The following is a 17,536-nucleotide window of genomic DNA, read 5'->3' as shown; positions in this document are numbered from 1 at the left end:
GACATTATACACCAATAAAGACAAAATCTTCACTCACACAATCAGATTGCTATGTCTGATTCCATTGTTCATAACTTCTTTTCTAAACATGTTCTTGAAAAAATCTTTGGATTAATTGTTCAAAATTAGTAATTCTAAAACATATCAAAATCTGAGACCAATCCAATAAGAAGATTATAAATTATGTATTCTGAACCAAGACCCATATTTTCTGTCATAAACCAGAAACGAAAATGGTAACCCTGCCTAGGGCATCAAATATATTTCACAAAACAAATTCAAATAACCCCAAACTAATTCCACATCATCCATTTCTGAGTCTAGTTTCCAAATCTGTAAGCCATTAATTTATCCAATACATAAATCAATGTATAAGCACAAATCTTTGCCTGCAACACCATTGAAGGCATTTAAAAACCAGTTTTCACTCAAATCTTCATAACTTTCACAAATCTATATAAAAACAACCCAAACCAAAAGGAAATGAAAGTTAATTCATGTATCATTCCAATGAATATTTTTAAAGGTCTTTATTTTCCAAAATATTCCTGTACCAAACGTTTCAATCTGACTGTAGTTGGTCATTCTCAAATCTGCAATTTACAAGCTTTGCCAAAACCTGCATAACTTCTTCATTTCTAAATGAAAAAAATTCAAACCAAAGCCAAAAGAAATTTTATTCACTTCTCTATCCAAATATATAGAATTTACATGGTTTCCAGGCTGTACATGGTCGTACAAGACCTGTAAGCAACACTAAAACTGAAAACCAATCAAAATAACAACTCAAAATATTACTAAATTTGTTTCAAAATGTATCTATTCCTTTCCTTCATGCTTTGGTTCGACCTTACATACAGTTTTATAGATTTTTTTTGATTGGTTATAACTTCCAAACCACCTTTTAAACGAACCCATTACATTCTTTTGACCCTTTTGCATTCTTGGCAACATTTTATGCACTTTATGCATTTTTACATTACAACTTTCATACAAATCCAACCTAGACCAACATTATGACTCAAATGAATTTAGATGGATGTCAATAGATCCATTCACCAATTAAATAAACATTTTTACATTATTTATCATATTAAGACCTCCTTTGACAACTTATTACAAATGGCTTCTCTAGCTTTTATATCTTTGTCTTCTTGAAATTTAGGTGTCTCTGCACCATACTCCCAACCTTGAAAAGTTTCCAAGTCCCTTGGAAACATGGAATCAATAACCTGCAAGAAAAAATATTAGATCAAAATCCTCATCTTTTCCTTTGCTTCTTCATGCCTTTATCACCATCATCTTTTCCCTTAAGGACACAGGACTCTCCTCAAAATCTTCTCAAATACTCCTTTTAGTGGAGCATTAATGGCTGCAACTTCCACAGTGCCTTATTAGTAAGAGATCCATCTTTACCATTGCTACTTCAAACTCACTACAAACAACTCTCCCCTATGCCTCACCTAGGAGTCCTCCTCTTTGCCTCTCTCCCTAGTCTCTTGGCAATCAACTAGACCAATCCATGGCCCTTGACCATTCATCTTACCCAACAGTAGATCCTGGAAGATGCCTCACCTTCTTTGTGCCATGCACCTTCTACCCAGCTTTATCTCCATTGGAGAATGGTTATGATAGACCTTCTCTTGTCTACCCATACATCCCAACCTTAATATGCAGCAAGATGGATAAGCACCTACAACCAAAACCCATCAACAAAACAAATACCAATTCTTCAAGGTCCTGGTGTGGATTGCCTCCCTCGGCGCTCTACCCACACACTCAAGATCTTCAAGCTCTGATACCAATCTGATGCAGAGCCCTCTGTATTTATCTTCAAGGAATCTTAGTTCAACTCAAGGGATTCACAATAGGCTGGTACACCCTCAAGGAACCAAGAACATCTCAAAGATTACAACAAAGAACCCTGACATTATACACCAATAAAGACAAAATCTTCACTCACACAATCAGATTGCTATGTCTGATTCCATTGTTCATAACTTCTTTTCTAAACGTGTTCTTGAAAAAATCTTTGGAGTAATTGTTCCAAATTAGTAATTCTAAAACATATCCAAATCTGAGACCAATCCAATAAGAAGATTATAAATTATGTATTCTGAACCAAGACCCATATTTTCTGTCATAAACCAGAAACGAAAATGGTAACCCTGCCTAGGGCATCAAATATATTTCACAAAACAAATTCAAATAACCCCAAACTAATTCCACATCATCCATTTCTGAGTCTAGTTTCCAAATCTGTAAGCCATTAATTTATCCAATACATAAATCAATGTATAAGCACAAATCTTTGCCTGCAACACCATTGAAGGCATTTAAAAATCAGTTTTCACTCAAATCTTCATAACTTTCACAAATCTATATAAAAACAACCCAAACCAAAAGGAAATGACAGTTAATTCATGTATCGTTCCAATGAATATTTTTAGAGGTCTTTATATTCCAAAATATTCCTGTACCAAACGTTTCAATCTGACTGTAGTTGGTCATTCTCAAATCTGCAATTTACAAGCTTTGCCAAAACCTGCATAACTTCTTCATTTCTAAATGAAAAAAATCCAAACCAAAGCCAAAAGAAAGGTTATTCACTTCTCTATCCTTATATATAGAATTTACATGGTTTCCAGGCTGTACATGGTCGTACAAGACCTGTAACCAACACTAAAACTGAAAACCAATCAAAATAACAACTCAGAATATTACTAAATTTGTTTCAAAATGTATCTATTCCTTTCCTTCATGCTTTGGTTTGACCTTACATACAGTTTTATATATTTTTTTTGGTTGGTTATAACTTCCAAACCACCTTTTAAACGAACCCATTACATTCTTTTGACCCTTTTGCATTCTTGGCAACATTTTATGCACTTTATGCATTTTTACATTACAACTTTCATACAAATCCAACCTAGACCAACATTATGACTCAAATGAATTTAGATGGATGTCAATAGATCCATTCACCAATTAAATAAACATTTTTACATTATTTATCATATTAAGACCTCCTTTGACAACTTATTACAAATGGCTTCTCTAGCTTTTATATCTTTGTCTTCTTGAAATTTAGGTGTCTCTGCACCATATTATTATTCCTAGAGTAACCAATATGATTACCTCTAGTGTAGTTATCTCTTCCTTTGCTTTCATTGTTTTCTTTCCATTCATCTTTACATTTTACATTAGGCATGCCATCAAATCTTCTACTCTCTCTAAAATTCCTTCCTCTACATCACCAAAATCTTGCACCTCTTGCTCTTTATTTTCTATCATGTTTCTTTGCTAAAATTTCATCAACTCTCAAGGCATACAAATATGCTTCTTCAACACTTTCCATCTTTACAAAGCTAATTTCATCTTGTATAGAAGTATTCAAACCATTTAAGTATCTAGCAACTTTATCAACCTCATCATCAATATTTCTAGATCTAATGTCCACCTTGTAGAATTCTTTAATAGAATCTTTCATAGTCATATATATTTTTTAACCAAAGTCTTGATCTTTTCTTTTCCTCTTATCTATCTATTAGATCATAAATATTCCCACCAAAGAGATGCATGTCCTTTTAAATTTGTAGATGTTATCCTCAACTTCTTATACTCATGGATACTCTTATAATCAAAATATTTCTCAAGCTTAGAGATCTAATCCAATAAAGCATCAATATCAAGTCTTCCACTTGTTCAAAACGTATTAATACAAGTATGAGAATGTGTTTCAATTATTGTTTTGTCACTAATGTCAAACCTACTACTTGTTGGTAAGATAACTATTTAGTTGATTTGATTACTATTGTTTGTTTGGTTGGTGAAGAGGATTTGATCAAATGAGATAACGAAAGCACCTAGAGAAAAGATTGAGTTATGGCATGTAAAAAGGAGTACAAAGATCAGTTAAAACAATGATGATATAGTGCACTGATTATCTACTTAAGGTTGCAAAGGTTGGATAAATCAATTAATTCTAGAAGAACAAGTAAGAATAATTGAGTCTACCAAGCTTGATCAAGTGGATAGTAGGTGTCGAGCAAAGTTAGTTCAAGCCGAGCATAAAATCAATTGGATCCGAGGAAAGTCAAAGTTCAATGTATGTCGAGTAATATAGTGTAAGACAAGTAAAGTTTAGTTGATGCCGAGGACTAGGAAACTGTAGTTTTTTTCAAGTTATCTAGTGGATGATGAGTGGAAGAATAGTATGGAAGCCGAGTGACAACATATTGATACCGAGTGCCAGTATTCATGTTAAATCATATATTTGACGAATATGAGCCCACTATTTTGTTTTTTTTATATTTTGTGAAGTGTGTGGAAGATGACTATGATGAATTGGTGGCACATAATTCATGGTAAACCATTTTGAGGTGAATTCAAAGAGGACTAAAGGAGAAATTTCTAGAAGGGACTAAAATAAAAAGATGGGTAGATTCATTGAATCCTACCTAATCCTACCTAACCCTAAAATGGATGATAGAGGATGAACATAAAAATATCTTAATTTTCTATTTATAGAGATGGTTGGTCAGAAGCAAGGTTGGTCAATATTTGAGAACCTAAGTTAAACAAGAGGTCTATGGTATTGCTTCATTTAGAGACTGCTACTAGAAAGCAAAGCAAGAAGGCTTAAGAGTATGAATGCTTGAAGGGTGAACAAGCTATCAAAGCTTAAGTGTGTGAAAATTAAGTAGAATGGAGGACTAAAATAGAGATCTATAATCTACAAGTGAGTTGTGATTTGTTATTAGATCAAGCCCTACTGTTACTTTCTAATCATTGTACTAGACTAGGGTAATTCCTTTGGATTACGGTTGACCTAATGGTCATTTGTAAATCCTTTAACTGAGTAACATTCCAAATTAATGATCTAAATCCTCTAACAAGGCTCATTCCTAATAGGGTGATTGAAATCCTCTAACCAGGTCACATTTAACAGTGTGTATTGTAACCTTTAATAGGGTTGGCCTTTCATAAGGCATCACTTCAAAAGAGTGAGAATGAGTAGCATGTTACTGGTGGTTTTTCCCAAATTGGGTTTCCACATAAAATTATTGTGTCAAATGTGTTATTGAATCGGTTATTTTTCATGCTTATATTTTTGCAAAGTTGATTTGGTAGTAACCTATAAAGTTTAAGTGATTGTATGATCTAATGGATGCATGCATAAATATGTTTTATGAATATGGGTTCACTAAGCTATGAAAAGTTTTATTTGTACATCTAGACCTTGGATAACTGATTCACCTCACCTCTTAGTTATTCTAAAGAATTGCAACAATTGGTATCAGAGTCATTTGCTTAAGAGGACTAGTTTGAAGGTACTAGAAGCAAAAGATCAAGATGTCAAAAAGAGAGGTACCCAAGGTTAAAAGGGACAACTTTCCTGTATGAAAAATTCTAATGAAGCTACATCTAGGAGGTATTGGAGACCATGCACAATCTACCATTGCCAATGAGCATCTTGATCTTGTTGGAGCCCTAACTGCTAAAGATCTAAAGAAGAAGAAAGAACACAATCAGGCAATGTTAGAGATTGTCTTTACCCTGAGTTTTGTAGATTTTGATAAAATCAAGGGTTGTGATAGTGCAAAGAAGATGTGGGATTCTCTTCACACCATCTATGGAGGTGATGCAAATGTTTTCAGAGAAAATTTTGAATGTCTTAGAGGTAAGTTCGATAACATAAGAATGCAAGAAGATGAGAATATTGCTCAATATTGCTCTAGGATAAAAGATGTTGATGCTATAAGAGGATCTACTGGTAAGATAGATTATGAGACTGTATTAAGAAAAAATTTAAGAACACTGATGCTCATCTATGTTATTAGAGTTTCTGCAATAAAGAATTGAGATGTATACCATGTTCTAATCTAATTCTTGAAGGTCTAGTAGGTAGGTTCACTACTTTTGAGCTATCCAATTTTGACAACTTCAAATCTAACAATGTTGAATCTTCTTTCAAAGCTAAGATGTTATTGAAGGAACTTAATGAGAAGAAGAAGAAAAAGGCAAAATATATTTTTAGTGATAGTGATACAAATGAGGAGCATGTAGAACAATTTGAAGCACTACTAGCAAGGAGATTTCATAGAGGTAAAGACAAATTCAAAGGTAAGTTACCTATCATGTGTTTTAATTACAATGAGGTTGGTCATATTGTTGCTAGAAGTCTGGAGAAGAAGAACTATAGAGGTGGATACAAGTACAAAAGTAAGAGAGATGAAGACAACAAATATTACAAAGACAAAGGCAAGATGTCTTGCTACATTGCAGAAGAGGAAACCAAAGATGGATCTAACGATCATGATGATGAAGTGGTGTATGTTGTAATGAAGGATGATTCTGATGAGGATGAGGCAACTACACTAGTGTCTTGTGTGAAAAAGAATGACAAACAGATCATTGATAGTGGGTGTTCACATCCCATGACTAGAGATAAAAGTAAGTTCATTAACCTGAATTATTATTATAGAAATAGTGTAAGGTTTGGTAATGATGTACCTTGTTTGATAAAAGGAAAAGGTTCTATTAAACTCACAAAAAAAAATTATGTGGCAATGCTTATTATGTTGAAGGACTTAACTTTAATTTGTTGATTGTGTCACAACTAAATAGTTCTAGTTGTAAGGTTGAGTTTGAGAACAAGATTGCTAAGATATATGATACTGATGGAAAACTAATGGGAAAGGTGATCAAACCAGAGGTAATATATTCTATCTTGGTATGGATGATGCAACTTGTTTAGTTGTAGAATTTGATGATGTGTGGTTATGGAACAAGAGGTTATGTCATGTTAATTTTGATAACTTGGTTAGTATTAGTAACATGAGAAGAGTTAGAGGTTTGCCTAAGTTGAAGAAACCTGACAATATAATTTGCAAACAATGTTAGTTAGCAAAAATGACAAAGTCTAGTTTTAAGAGTAAGATTCACACCTCTAAAGGAATTTTGGAGATTGTTCATACTGACTTGTGTGGATCAATTGATGTGCAAAGCTACAAATGTGATAAGTACATTATGTTATTTTTTGATGATTATTCTAGGATGATGACAATTATGTTCTGAAACATAATCTAATGCTTTCCAAATGTTTAAGTGGTACTTAGCAAGAGTTGAGAAGGAAATGGGTAAAAGTCTAAAATGTTTGATATCTGACAGAGGAGAAGAATTTACATCAAATGAGTTTGAGATGTTTGTAATGGCAGAGGAATCAAAAGATAGACATATGCCCCTAGGACCCCTCCACAAAATGGAATTGTGGAAAGGAGGAATAGATATGTAATGGACTGTGCTAGGACACTCATGATGGAGAAGAATTTTTCTTTGAAATACTAGAGAGAGGCTATAAGTATAGTTGTCTATACCTTGAAACATGTGCAAGACAAGAAAGGTACTCATTCAACACCTTTTGAACTATGGTATGGATACTCACCCAATGTAAAATATTTTAAGGTATTTGGAAGCAAGTGTTATATTCTCAAAGATTTCAAGAATGGTAAATTAGATGCAAAAAGTGAAGAAGGTATATTCCTTGGCTATTCCACAAGAAGTAAATCTTATAAGTGTTTAAATACTCACACTAACAAAGTTTTGGAAAGTAAAAATGAGAAATTTGATGAATATATAGAAGTACATGAGGCTGAACCTATGAAGGAACTAGAGGAATAGGAATATTTTGTATACTTTTATGAAGGTATGCATGTTGATGAAGAAGCTATAAATCAAGTTGCAAATCAACAAAAAGTTTCAGTGACTACCAAGTCACATACAATGAATGTCAAGTTGCATTCAAGAAGCCAACCATAGTCAGATATTGAGTTACAAAATGAAGTTGAGGCACATTCTAGTTTTGAGATTAGTGTACATGAAAGAGATGTTGAATTACCTGACAAAGAAGTACACAATGATTCAAAAGTTGATAGACCAAATGATTAAAATAAAGAAAAACCAAGATTTTAAAATTATGTCAAAAGACATCACCTTGCTACACAAATTATTGGAGCTAAAGATGCAAGACCAATGATAAGGAACAAGTTGAGAAGTGATACATGTTTTCTTAGCCTTGGAAGATGTGGACTAGAGTAAATCCATGAAGGAAGAGATTGAACAAATTGAGAAAAATAAGACATGGACTCTAGTTCCTAGACTAGAAGATAAAAATGTAATTGGCACCAAGTGGGTGTATAGAAAGAAATTAGATGAAAATGGTGAAGTCACAAGGAATAAGTAAAGATTAGTTTGCAAGGGGTATGCACAAGAAGAAGGGATAGACTATGGAGAAACATTCACCCTTGTTACAAGATTGGAAGGAGTAAGAACTCTGCATACAAAGGTTTCAAATTTTATCAATGGATGTTAAATTTGCATTTCTGAATGGCATATTGGAAGAAGAGGTCTATATAGAATAGCTAGAAGGATTTGTTGATGCTAACAACAAAAACTTGGTATGTAGACTACACAAATCTTTATATGGTTTGAAGCAAGCACTAAGAGCATGGTATGAAAGGCTTCACAATTATCTTGTGAAAATTGGATTTGAGAGGACTGATGATAATAGAAATCTATACTTGAAGACAAAAAAAGGAAAAGGTATTTTACTATCTAAAATTATTGTTTATGATAACATATTTGGAGGTCAAGATACTTAATGTAAATCTTTTACAAATTAATGAAAAAAGAATTTGAGAAGTTTATATTTGGAGAGATCAAGTTCTTTGTGGGTTTGCAAGTACATCAAATGAAATATGGTATATACATCACTCATTCAAAATATGTAAAGGAGATACTTAAAACTATTGGATTGGAAGATCCCAAGCCAATAAGCACACCTATGGTGATAGGACACAAATTGTCAAAGAATGATGTTTCAACTAAGGTGAATCAAACATTGTACAAGTCTATGATTGGAAAACTATAATATGTAGTATATAATAGACCTGATATTGTGTTATCTGTTGGGATAGTTACAAGATTCTTTTCTAGTCCCAAGGAGAATCATTTGATAGTTGTTAAGAGAATAATGAGATATCTAAAAGGTACAAAAGACTATGTCCTATACTACAAGAAAAATAAGAAGTTTGAGTTGAGAGCCTATATTGATGTTGATTGGGTTGGAAATATTGATGACAGAAAGAGCACTAGTGGAGGATCATTTCTCTTAGGAAAAAGGTTGGTTACATTTACTAGCAAGAAATAAAATTGCATATCTCAATCTATTGTTGAAGTTGAATATGTTTCTATTGGAGTAAATTGTACAAACATTGTATGTATCAAATAACTATTCAAAAGCATGAAGCCAAAAATCATTGAACCTATGATAGTTTATTGTGATAATACAAGTGTTATAAATATATCAAAGAACCATGTGATGCATACAAAGACTAAGCACATTGCAATCAAGTATCATTACTTAAGAGAGTTAGTTCAAGATAAAAAGGTGAAGATGGAATATATCATGAATACAAAAGACAATAGTTGATACCTTCATAAAAGAATTACCTAAGGATGCTCATGAGTATCTAAGAGGTAAACTAGGGGTGATACCTCTATCCAAGGTTATTTAAGAAGCATGAGAAGTGCCCTACATCAACTAAGATGATTGACATATGTTACATATTGATGTAGTGGATCTTACTTTAGGGGCTGCCTAAAGTAATCAAAGAGCTAGAGCTACAGATCAATCACAAGCTAGGTGAAAGAGGGAGAAACTAAAAATGTTCATATCTACATGTTAAGATGACAAGTCTTTGGTATTGTTGTCAAAGAGGGAGAAATATGGAAAGGAGAAAGGGAGAAATACAAAAAGAAATACAAAAGAAGAAATCATGGAATATCTACTTAGAGGGAGATAGTGCTGAGGGAGATATTAGAATAGATAGACAAAGATAGATACTTGAATATTAGAAAGAGGAAGTGATCAAGAGGGAGTCATAAGGATGAGTTGATTGTCTGTTGATCATAATAGATTTTTGTAACCTATACAAAATATGAAAGCTATCGATAGAGGGAGAGATTTCAATGCAAGGAATTTTTTTTTTTTTTGGTATTATTGTTGGTACTGGTTTGCCATCAATGCCAAAGAGGGAGATTGTTGAAAAAAGATTGATACAAGTATGAGAATATGTTTCAATCATTGTTTTGTCACTGATATCAAACTTGCTACTTGCTACTAAGACAACTACTTAGTTGAATTGAGTACTATCATATGTTTGATTGATGAAGAGGATTTGATCAAATAAGATACCAAAAGCACCTAGAGAAAAGGTTGAGTTATGGCATGTAAAAATAAGTACAAAGATCAGTTAAGACAATGGTGATATAGTGCATTGATTATCTACTTAAGGTTGCAAAGGTTGGATACACTGATTAAGTATACAAGAATAGGTAAGAAGAATTGAGTCTACCAAGCTCGATTGAGTGGATAGTAGGTGCCGAGAAAAGTTAGTGTAAGTCGAGCAGAAAATCAATTGAAGCCAAGAAAAGTCAATGTTAAGTGTATGTCAAGTGATACTGTCTAAGTCGAGTAAAGTTTAGTTGATTCCGATCACTCATAAACTTTAGTGTTTTTTGAGTTATCTAGTGGATGACAAGTGGAAGAATAGTATGGAAGTTGAGTGACAACATATTGATATTGAGTGCCAGTATTCATGTTAAAATCATATATTTGACAAATCCAAGCTGACTATATTGTTTTCTTAAATTTTGTGAAGTGTGTGGAAGATAACTATGATGAGTTGGTGATACATAATTCATGGTAAACCATTTTGAGGTGAATTCAAAGAGCATTGAAGGAGAAGTTTCTAGAAGGGACTAAAATGAAAAGATGGGTAGATTCATTAAATCCTACCTAATCCTACCTAACCTTAAAATGGATGATAGAGGATGAATGATAAAAGATCTTAATTTTTTATTTATAGAGATGGCTAGTCAGAAGCAAGATTGGTCAATGTTCGAGAACCTAAGTTAGACAGGAGGTCTAAGGTATTGCTTCATTCAAAGATTGAACAAAAGAGACTGTAATTGGAAAGCAAAGTAAGAAGGCTTGAGAGTATGAATGCTTGAAGTCCAGTGAACAAGCTATCAGAGTTGAAGTGTGTGAAAGCCAAGCATAATGGAGGATTGAAATAGAGATATATAATATGGAAGTGAGTTGTAATTTTCTATCAGATCAAGCCTTACTGTTACCATCTAATCATTGTACCAATCTAGGGTAAATCCTTTGGATTAAGGTTGACCTAATAGTCATTTGTAAATCCTTTAACTAGGTGACATTCCAAGTGAATGATCTAAAGTCCTCTAACAAGGCTTACTCCTAATAGGGTGATTGAAATCCTCTAACCAGGTCACATTTAACAGCGTGTATTGTAACCTTTAACAAGGTTGGCCTTTCACAAGACATCACTTTAGAAGAGTGAGAATGAGTAGCATGCTACTGGTGGTTTTTTCCAGATTGGGTTTCCATGTAAAATCATTGTTTCAAATGTGTTATTGGATCTATTATGTTTCATGCTTATATTTCTACAAAGTTGATTTGATAGTAACCTACAAAGTTTAAGTGATTGTATGGTCTAATGGATGTATGCATAATATGTTTTATGAATATGGGTTCACTAAGCTATGAAATTTTTTATTTGTACATCTGGACCTTGGATAATTGATTCACCCCCCTCCCCCTCTCAGTTATTCTATAGAAAGTTCAAACATAGGTCTTGCATTCATTCTATTCAAAGCTCTCATAAGTCTCTCTTCATCTTGTTCCACCTTAGGTTTAGGATTTGGTGTTGTCACTTCTTCTTCACCATCACTAACATCTTCATGGTACACTCCTCTTCTTTGGGTCATTTCAACAGCTTCAATTCTAGCTACAATGTGTCTCAACATATCCATAATCGTGTTATCTATATTTCCTCTACCTTGAACCATGTTGATAATAGTTCTTGCAAGAATCATAACCTTCTATAAGTTATAGGTCCAAAAGTAATTCTTCCACCCTACAACCAATCTTAAACAAGGTTCTACACAATCCCAAACTTTTCCAACAAAGAAAATTTCTTTGATACCACCTGACTAAAGGTGAAAAGGAGAAAAGGGGCACTTCCCAACTACCATCACTTAGAGTTATACATATAAGCCACAAAATAGGAGAATCCATAAGAAGTTATAGAGGAAATAAATGTTGCAATGAGATATACTCTTTATTCAACATGACATCCATAAGGTCTAACTAGTTGGAGCTATATACACTCAAATTACAATCAACAAGCTTAAGAGATTAGGATTCTAGAGCCAATCTTTTGTATTTTCTTTCTTTTTAACTTCATTGTACTTTTCCTAATCCTATCTCTACTTTTATAGCCAACAAGACCACAAGTTGGAAACTCAAGAAATTTATTACAATTATAGGTCCTACCCCAAAGGCGAATTCGACAACCTTTCAAATGAGAAAATTAATTTATGTGGGGACAAAGATAGTCCTGGACATGTGATCCAAGAAGAGGTTCCCAAGTGCACAAAATTCCATGATGTCAATCCAAACCTCATTGAAACCAAAGTTTCACATTATTTGAGCTACCAAGAAATCAACATGCCTTGAACAAAGAGAAGGATAACTCCCACAAATGATGAAAATAAGTTCTAAAAGCTTAGGGGAATGATCCAAAATAGGTCCACACTAAGGAGATGAGTGTACAAAAATATGAAACATGAAAAAAAATGGACATTCTCCAAATATAAAATAGAAACAAAAGAAAGGAAATCTTTTTGGTTGATGCAAAATTGCCAGAGTACCCAAGATGCTCTTGCATAAAAAATACACTGTCATATTTCAGTCTCTTTGACTTAGTTTTGATATTGCTCCCCCTTTGATAACTCCTATTATGATCATGATTTTATTACATGCTCTTAGATCTAATAGTTTATCTCCCTTTAGGTGTATTTTTTTTCTTTCTATAGGTGTAAAACTTTCTTATGTACAAGTATATGAACTTTCTCTTCCTTATTTGTAACAACTTCTTAAATATCTACATCTACTTCTTTCATCTACCTCCTTTCTTCTATCTTGTTGATGTCTATCTCTCATCCATCTTCTCTTTTGTATAACTCTCCTCTTCATACTTCTTGACATGTTTTTAATATTTTTCTCTCTCCCCACTTTGACATCAGTGACAAAGGGTTTGTCATCTACACTTGTACTTGACCTATTTCATCAATTTATATTTCACTTTCCTTCTCTTCTTATACTATTGTGTCAACCTCTCATTTCATTCAATCAAACATCTTCCTAAAATCAACCACATCTAATAGATATCATATCATATACCCTTCACTAGTAGGTATTATCCAAAAAATTGTGCATATTGAAGATCATATATAAAAAAATTCCAAATTTCCATGCACTCTTCTTCTTGACCCATCATAATATATACCCACCATTTGTAGTGACCCCCTACATAAATCTAGTTTGCAAGATATGTCTTTTAAGCACACTCAAATGATGTTTTAGATTAAGGTAAAAGCAGGTTTTGAAGGGGCTCTGAAACCCTTTACATCAAAAAGAAAGATATACCATGAAGCTCTACCAAGTTTTAAATGGACCTGAAACCAGCAGTACAATTAAACCAGGTCAAGCAAGGACCTGAAACCAACAAAAGTGTTCAAAAAAAGAAACCAGCGAGGACATTGGAACCTGGAAAAATAGATTGGAAAGCGAGGCAACCAGAGAAACCTCCCAGACTAGGAAAATCACCTAGGATTGTTGATCAAATTTGTTCTTCTAGTCGCAACTTCCTTGGAAAATTTCTTTCTCCGGCACTTATTCTTGAAGCAAGAGAAACTCAAGCTTTTTTTATCTAACAAAATCCTAACAATATCCACATTATGAGTACTGTTCAGCCCCCTAATATACCAAATAATGATTTTCATATCTATTTTTTAACGGTAAAATCCAGAATAGTTGCCTGCCTACCATCAACAATATTTTGCATACTTTCTAACTCTCTGGTTTGCTTAGTGGTTCTTCTTCCAGATTTTTCTAGACGACCAACATCCGGTTTCACCTTGGACTGTTGTTCTTCTCTTTTTCCAAATTTATCCAAAGTAGAAGCAAGAGAATTTATCTTGATTTGTTGGACTTTTTTGCTGCTTCTAGTCTCTACCCCTTTAGTAATGTTCTTAACACACTCAAATGATGTTACCTCTTGTATCTTAGTTCAAATTGAAAGGGGTGATTACTCCTACCTTTCCTCTAAGATACATAATAGTATACCTACACATTCCTCTTTTTTACTTGTTTCCAAAATTATTTCTTCCCATTACCTTTTTTCTTCCTTTCTTGCTATTTTTCTTTACTATAAACTACTTTCCTTTTTTCTTTATTCATATTGTGCTCCAGTTTTTATGCTTCTCATTAAGTTTCTTTCTTTTATTGCACTTCTTCACTCTCTTAACCCTTTGTGTTGAGATACCATTTCTTAGCTTCTTGTTTTTGTAGAAAAAAGGTTTAGAAACATTGCACCTCAAGCGTACAATAATCCCTTGATCATTGTCATCATTCTTTATAATGTTACGTGGACATATTATCATTCTTCTTTTGATAGTATCATCTATTCTTTTCATATTTTTCTACATGCTTGAGTTGTGGATGTCCCTTTTCTCTTCTTCTACAAGGATGAAATTATTTCATAATTCAACAACCTTCTGTCCATACTTACCACAATCAAAATACTTACCATTGAATTTATTTGGCTTGCATCCTTTCTGCAATACTTTTATGTTCCTTTTCTTTTCCCATTTTCCATTTTCCTCTTTTATTCTTGGTTCATGCTATTTTCTTTATTCTCCTACTTTTTAATTTTCTTTCACTCTACCATGTTATTTTACTTCTCTTGATTCTTGTTCCTTGATTTGTTCATTTTATTCTTCTTTGTTTTATTTATCTTTGCCATGTTCTTCTCCTTTTCTTTATTCTTCTTTTCAACTTCACAACTTTTTCTCATTCTTCCTCTACTCTTTAACTTCATGTTTGTCTTTTTATGTCCTAGAACATTCATCTTTACAATTTTGATACCATTTTTCTCATTTTCCAGAAACACCTTAAGTGTGTGATCTCTGAGCATGAGTTTATCAACATGGTTTTTTTATTGTGACAATTTCTTATTTAATGGTTCTAGTTCATTTTCATCATTTGAGGCAACTTCTTATATTGAACAAGGTTGATCTTCTTTAATATGTAGTAGTTCTTCTTCTTTTAACTTAGTCTTGTCATCAACTTGGTAGCCTTTTTTTGCATCCTTAGGCTTAGTATGAGACATTATAAATAACTGATTATGTGCAACCTTTCTTCTTGTCCAAACCCCTTTGTTTGTGTACGTTCTTCATTATGGTTGAGTCTTACATATCTTGGAACCTTCTTCCTTCTTGTTAATTTATTTCCTTGTTCAACTACTTCACTTGTGTATGCTTTATATTTTTCATTGTCAATTCTATTTAGATTTGTATTTGACACTTATATTTTACTTTGATCATCAATGTCCTTTTGATACTCACTCTCACTACATCTTATCATGTTCTCAAGGCCTTTAGCCAATTTGACATTTGTGCTTTCTATCTGTTTACTCAATCATTTTTTTGTAGAAAATATAGGCTTTACTTCAATTAAAGTAACTAAGGACAATCCCCTCATCACTTCTTGCATCAAACTTTATATACCATCATCTCCTATTATATAACATATACTACAAAAAAATTTAAATAATTGACATTAAGTGCATTTTCCATTTCAAATTTCATTAGGTGTCTTACTAGTCCCATCTTTGATATGTGTGTGGTTGAGTGTGTGGACTATAGTGCTCATAAATTCTCTCCAAAAATTCATTGAAATATTTCTTTCTAGAAACATGGTCTTTTTTGTCTTAAAAAGTATTGTGTTCTTGCACTCTCCTATATCACTTTGTTGAGATATTCTAAGGGAAACTAACTCACATTTGATTCATGCCCTTCACAAAACTAGTTGAGAAGGCTTGATATGATCTTACCTCTAGTATTTTATCCCAACTTCTTAACCTATAGACTTAAATCATTTTCAATAACTACCTTGAAGAGTTATAGTCCATGATAAACTTCATATTCCCTCTTCAAAAAAATTTTACATATCATTCTTGAGTAATCATCTATGAATAGCATGAAATGTCTATCTCCTAGAAAGCTCTCTTTCTTTGTAGGATCACATAGCTCAATATGAGAAAAGATCTGGTAATAATACCGTGGAGTTTTCCTTTTTAGAGAAAAGATTAGATCTAGTTAGTTTTCTCAACTAACAATCCTTGGAAAAAATGTTAGCAAACATCTTTATCAAGGAAAATTCTCTAACAAAAAATGTAGAACTTATTACAATTATACTGTCAAAGTTGACATGACATAATTGTTTATGTCATAGCCAAATTTTATCTACTTGAAAATTCAAACAAGTCTTCTTTCCAATGCTCAAAAGAAATAGGTTACCTCTTGTCTTTGATCCTGTAGTAATTTCCTTTCCATGGTCATTTAGAATATTGCACATATCATCTTTGAAATAAAAACCATACCCTTCATTCATAAGTTGACCAATACTTCAAAGGTTGTGTTTAAAACCTTGCACAAGTAAGAAACCATTGATGTTAGTTTTTCCGTCCAAAGAAATATATCATCTTACTTTTATCTTACCAATTGAATTGTCACCCCAATTTACTTCACCTCCAATCACAATTATCATAGCATACAAATTTTATCTTTTCACTAGTCATGTGTTGAGAGCATCCACTATCAATCGCCCATTTGTATTCCAATATTACTTGGGCTGTCAAAGCACTTACTTTATTGGTGAATTTAGGAATCATTCCCACATCAATCACATGATTTTCATCTTCTTTAATGGTAGGAAATTTGAGCCCCTTACCATGATTGTCAACTTCATTGAATTCTTCATTAGTAACACCTTCATCATCAAGTGACAAATAACATATTTCTCTAGGATTAGGTTCAAACTTATACTTAGGGACTCTAGTTGGACATCTAGAAGCAAAGTTTCCTACCTTCCACATGAAAAACATTTAAAGGGTAGTTTTCTTTTATACTTACTGGTGGCAGGAGCCTTGTACTATACCTTTTTTAAAACCTTGCTTCAATTTCTTTAAGCTCTCTAACTTCTTCTGTCTCTTTCAATTATCTCTCCCATCTATTCATTCTTCTATAAGTTTTTTTAGTCTGATATGATCATTGCATGTTCCTTCTAATCATTGTGGCTTTGAATGTTGTCTCATTCTTTGGTACTATCCTACCTAGGGCACTTAGTTTAAAATTTGCAAGCTTCTCAAAAATATCTTCCATTGTCACAATATTCATTGTCCTTATTTAGACAATAACTTGAACCTTGATATTATAAGCAAGAAACAATAATCTCATTTTTTTTCAACATCTTCATCAAGTACACCACTAGTGTCTTTAATAGAGCACACTCTCTCATTTATTTTCAACATATAAGATGAGA

This window comes from Cupressus sempervirens, chromosome 3, assembly GCF_028749045.1.
Source record: "Cupressus sempervirens isolate cs-2001-9-10 chromosome 3, ASM2874904v1, whole genome shotgun sequence".
NCBI lineage: Eukaryota > Viridiplantae > Streptophyta > Pinopsida > Cupressales > Cupressaceae > Cupressus > Cupressus sempervirens.
This window is presented reverse-complemented; position numbering follows the sequence as displayed.